The sequence below is a fragment of the Aegilops tauschii genome, chromosome 3, assembly GCF_002575655.3.
Source record: "Aegilops tauschii subsp. strangulata cultivar AL8/78 chromosome 3, Aet v6.0, whole genome shotgun sequence".
Classification (NCBI taxonomy): Eukaryota; Viridiplantae; Streptophyta; class Magnoliopsida; order Poales; family Poaceae; genus Aegilops; species Aegilops tauschii.
This window is the reverse complement of record NC_053037.3, coordinates 129,474,294-129,480,520: the sequence shown is the minus strand read 5'-3', so window position 1 is coordinate 129,480,520 and position 6,227 is coordinate 129,474,294.

Sequence of the window (6,227 nt, the reverse complement as noted above, 5' to 3'; positions counted from 1 at the left end):
TTGGGAGGAGGGTTAGGATTAGTGGAACTGCCGTAATGTGAATGGATGGGACGACTAGGAGCGAACCGCCGTAGTATTGAAGGACATGCGGGGACGAGTAGGAGCGAACTGCCAGCGTGCGAACGGCAGGGTAGTGGCTTTCCATTCTCCCATGATACGGGCTTCCGAGAGCCCTTGGATCTGAGATCGAACGGTTGCATGGCGTGATTCTAGACCTATGGGTGAATATCCTATCCTGGAGGGTTATTCTGCAAATTTTCAGCAACTTAGCATGCGACCGTTTGATCTCAGATCCAAGGGCTGCCAGCAGCCCGTATCATGGTCGCGCCTACCACGACCGTCGCGTCGCTCGCGCGGTCACGCCCTTGGAGATTTAACACGGTGCGTTAGGCTATCTGATGTTGGCATGTCATACATAGTCATCACTTAGTCACTCATACTACAACAAGGTTGGCTATAAGCTTGGCTATAAGTGTAATTTTTTTACTCCTCTCTATCTCTTTCTTCGTACTCCCTCCGTCCCATAATATAAGAACGTTTTTGACACTAGTGTAGAGCCAAAAATGTTCTTATATTATGGGACACAGGGAGTACTAGTATTTATTGCATTTGCCAAGGGGTGACCTCTTCCAATGAAATGGTGTTGCTAAGTTTGCGTCATTTAATTAGCTATAGACTCAAATTGTCTTTTCACCTAGGTACACGCGCTTAGCACCGTTTCTTCCTTGGGTCACCAAACTAGTCTCTCTCTTCTTGATTAACTTGCCACATCAGACTTTATGCCTATGTGGCAAGCTTAAGCACCTGTAGGAGCAAGTAAAAGTAAGTACAATCGTGCGCTTTACATGGCATTTTTGCATATGTGGAGGAAAGAGAGGCAAGGAAAAAGTGGAGAAGTGGGCTCTCATGCAAGAGCCAGCCTCTACTACATGGTGGAGCATTGGGAGAGGCACCTGTATGGAGGTGGTCAGGAATCGGGAGACTCATGCCGGTCGTAGCGCCGCAGTTAAAATGATAATGGCAAGTCAAATCATGGGGTCCCACCTGTCCAGCAGTAACTCGCCGTCAAATCACACAACCCTACGTTTGCAGCAGCCTACTCCCTCGTCTTCTCGCATCTCTGTCGAACCTACTAGGCAGAACTGCCCCGCCTACCGCGCAGGAAAAGCCCCGCCCTCGACTTTTAAATACAACTGCATCCGCTTAAGAATCCAATGATATACTTTTTGTGACATAGTAACTCATATCTAGTTAGTCAAATGGATGACCTAGAACTACGTGCAGGCCCTATAAACCGAGACACCTAAAAATAAAAAACACTGAGACGGAGAGGGTAGTTTAGCACGTATCTTTTTAGATCAATATAGTCGGGATTCACCAAGGAGCAAAACCAAGTGGTAGGCTACTCCTGTCATGTTGGCGTAGCAACTCAAGCAGGGTCAGTCCGCACACGAAATGGCGACACACTTAACAGGACCCCTTTGGCCGACATGTGGCTCATCCACCGTCTTGTTCCACGTGCAATGCACCAAATTACAGTTCGGAGCAGCGGTTGGAATTGGAGGCACCCCGGTCATAGCGCCGCAGTAGTAGAAAATGAGCGATGAGGGGTCAAATGACAAAGCCCCACCTTTCCCGCATTAAGCTGGACGGACGAAGCAACCATCATTTCACTCTAGGGCACAAGAGCATAAAGAAAAGAGAAAACAATGATGCGTGCGACAGCTACCTAGGGCACCCTAGGGTAGGGGTCTCCACTACAGATCCTTTTTTAAGCGCCTCCACTACAAATCGGCTTCTCCCTCGTCCTCTTGAAGAAAACCGATGATGAGTGCGGCGATAGGGTTTGTAGGAGTACTACGGCGTGCGGGGCCACGTCGTAGTAAACGGGTTCGAGTCGACGCCTTAAATATGTGTGGGCCGCTTGGTTTTACGGGAACAAGGCAACATTTTGGGTTCGGGGACCAGTGGAGATATAGTACGTACAAAAAATTGTGGACGTGGGTTCCACCGAAAGGCAATGATGCATGGGCCCTGCATTTTGATATAACCGGGGCCGCGTGAAATTTGCTACTCTACTCAAAACTAGTAAGGTACACATGTATTGAACGCATGAGATTTCGAAACCAAATTATGAATAAATACACACTATAGCATGTAAAGCTTTGAGTCATATATGCATGATGTAGATGTTCGTTTAGTTCTTATAGTTCATCTCATTCAAAATCAATTAGTTTTATAAAAATGTTAAGATTCATGGGGTTGTGCATTGTAAATCATAAAGTAAAAAACAAATAATGGCAATTCATTTAGAAAATAATAATCAATTATGATACAGAAGATTCTAGAACAAAGGAGAAGTGCTTGTGTTTTGAGGTTTGTGCATTATGCTTAAGTTCAACCATGGAGTCTTCTAAATTGTACATGTGGCAGATCTGGTGGAATGTTGATGATATCCAACGGCTAGTAGTGTTCGGATTTGCCTATCTCTGCACTGTCGGGTTAGCTTCATCCAGTGACCATCTTTCCAAGTTATTGGCACACTATATAGTTCTTGTGCCATAGTTGCATGTTTTGGAAAAAAGCTACTAGTGGGTTGTACTATCTATTTAGGAATAGAAGGTGTATACATGGAAGTTGTAGGGAAAGAGATGACATGGAGCATCTCAATTCCTATGAGTAGGGATTGGAAAAGAGATGTCTTTTGGTTCACATCATAGGAACTTTTCTATTGAATCTAGAGATGACATCTATCTCAATTCCTATGAGGAGGGATTAGAAAAGAGATGTAATTTGGTTCATATCATAGGAACTTTTCTATTGAATATACGCTAATGTTTATTTTCCTTTGAAATTAAGGGAGTATAGGAATCCATTCATATGAACCAAGTGGCTCTAAAACTATAGAAATGATATCATGTTTATTTCCTTTGAAATGTGGAGTATATGAATCTATTCCTATGAACCAATTAGCTCTAAAGGAAAAAATCCTATAGAAATCATATCATATAGAGTTCCTATGATATTCCTTGACACTAAACGATGCTTGAAATTGCTGCGGGTGATACGATGGTCTTTCTTTGTAGACTCCTCACCCATCTTTATAGTTACCTCTCGAAGATGAATGAAATGATATATACATGGTATTCTACATGTGCAATTTGGTACACGAAAACTCGGTAAAAGTTTGCGAGGTTCGAATTTTCAATAAAGCTATATGCACTGCATTTCGGAACGAAGGGAGCATACGAGAATTGCTAACACTCACGTGGAAGATTTGTGTGTAGGAGGAGTGGCTGTTCTGTTAAATGACATGGCAAAACTAACACTGTCGGATGCCGATCTAACGGTTCTTACGGCGTTCGTCAGGAAAAGGCTTGTGGCGAACGTTTGTCGGATAATGATTTACAGACACATGCATTGCATTGATACGTGCCCCCTCTCTCTCACGCACACGCACCCTCACGAGTCATGACTCTCCCGAGTCCTCTCGCAGACTCGCACGTCGCACCCACCGTCTATCTGCACGTAGAGTCACGCACATATGTGCTCTTCACACCCTGCCCTCAGAACTTCTAAAAAACAAAAGATGGCTTGCACATTTTATTTTAGCTCACATGTCACACACTTATACTATTACTCTTGCGGCGAACGTTCTTTGGGCATAGTATATTGTACTCTCACGAAGAGAAGCGGTGCACGCACACACTAGTTCTCTCACACCCACTCGCGGGTACACGTACGAGCGCATTTTTTTGAAGCTGGTACAACAAAATCACTCCACTATATATAAAAGCAGGAGCCTTAGCGCTTGCTTTACTAGGGTTCCTCTCGTTCACTCTCTCATGCTCTCCAGATCTAAGCAACACATAGGTGGCCACACTCTCTCTCAGCTCACGGCTGGTCACAAATCCGGCCGGACAACCTCGACCAGGGCAGGGGTGTAGGTGCATCGTTCACGTTGTCGTCGGCGGCGAGGGAGGAGACCAACGGCTGCCCGCGCGTCCCGATCGGCGGCCGTGCCGTTCTCTCCGAGAGAGCGCCGGCTCGGGAGGACCTCCGACCCCTTCTTCCTCCCTGCGGTATTGTGGCCAAGATGCGGCCTCCCGACGCCGTCTTTGCCACATGCCGACGACCCTCAGGTATATATTCCTTCGAAACCTGCCTTGCTCTACTGCCCCAGCTCCATTCGTGTGGATCCTTTTCTACTTTCGTCCGCTGTTCCAAAGCCACCTAGACTTCTACTATTATTAGAAGTAAAGCTAGTTCATACAGTCAACTCAAAGCGTTGGTTCAAACAGGGAAGATAGTGGGAAAGCTGTAGCATGAATCTAGGACTTGGTTCTAAGAGGAAACAGGGAAAAGTAGTAATATCTGTCACTGTTTAAATAACCGTATTTCGTATTTGCGCAAACAGGGATGTCTGTCTCCATATCGTTTCGGGATGTCTGTCTCCGTATCGTTTCTATCCGCGCAATCAAAACCACACACCTCAGTTTTAGTACAACTGCGCAAAATGAGATGGCAATCCCTCGTTGCCGCCGTCTAACCTCCCGTCTTCAAGGTATCCCTACATTGGTAGTAACTAAGGTAGAATGACCAACGCAATCTAAAAGAAGCTGATTCGTACGTTTTACTTCCTGATTGCAGTGCAGGGACGAGCGAAAACAACTGCATCCTAGTCTGGAATGCACTTTCTACCAGTTCATCCATGGACCGAGGACGAGTTGGCACGGCGGTTTTTGGACAGGTGCGCGGACAAGAGGCATTGTGGTCTGCTTATTTCTGCAAATAGCGGTGCTTAAATTTAGTGGAATGCACAAGCATTTCAGCTGGTCAGTACACTGCATGGTTCAGTTCAGCATTCCAGCTGAGACCACAATTATAATTGGTTATTCTGGAAAGAGAGAACCTAACCCTGGATGGTGGCAACAAGAAAAAACCAGAGTGAACTCCAGGAAATTTAAGCCTGCCGGGAGGCCCTTTGCTCAGAGAAGCCTTGCTTGTTTTTTCCTGATTTGTAAACCTTCTCACAACTTTGTTTGTTATGTTCTATGAATCATTGAGATGTATAAAATTGCTTAACTTATGCTTTTCAAGTTTTTTATGAAGACGAGTTTAATGTGAGTGTTCCACATGAGCGCTGGACTAGCGTGTGAACGTTTGGAATTTATTACATTGTGGCCTCAATTAACTGCATGAACCACTGTAACAAAATACATAGTTGCTTATATGTCAGACAGCAGATTGTTGATTGTTAGCTGGTCAATAGCCTAGTGTTGAAGCGAGTTGAGCCAATGTGCCGTGTTTTGCACAACTGCTTACAAGTGGGGTAGCACCAACAGTGTTTACAAGTACTTATGTATACGTCGGCGCACGGTTCTCGAACGAGTGCTCTATTTCATCAAAACACACACTGCTCGTATGATAAACCGTGACAACTTATGTCTTACCATGCCATATTCATGAAAAAACTAGTGAGGACGCATCTGTTTCGGCAACAATTACGATGGTTCTCACATGATTCACGGGCACACAAAAGTAGCAGCAGTTCCCATAGACGGATTCAAACAGAGTACTAGCCCCAGAGGGGTCGATAACAGGCAAGGTTCAGATAATTGGACACAATCCAAACTACTATTAAACACTAGCTGGGGCAACTATTTCATGCCTCGATCTAATTTGGGCTGGACACAAGACGGACCTTGCCATGAACATCATCGAGGACGTCCCACAGCAGCTCAATCCTGTGAACCTTCATGAAGACAACCTTGTGGCCTTGCCACTCATAAACTTGTTTGTGGAGGCATGCCACGTCATCTTCCTGCGTAAGCTTGACAAGAACAGTATGCCTCACAAACGAAGGAGTAGCTTTGAACTTCTTGTGCTTCAGTACACCCTGGACAACACGCCTGACAACAGTGAGGCTGGAATACAACTCTTCATTGGTATAACCACAAATGGCTTCAAGGATCCAACAGCCTAAGAACTCTGTTTTCCCAGTGCGTATATTCAGGTCGTCCGCCTCATAGCGAGTGACATGTACAACCACACAATCCATGTCTGCATCAGGGCTCTAATTGAAACAAAAATAAATTCTGAATTACTTTTCAGTATAAGAAACACAAGTTATTTAAACCACTATGTATAGCATGGCATCGAAGCTAATAAAATTTTGCATTATTAATCACCACATACTTCCTTTTCTAAAAAAAATCACCACATAC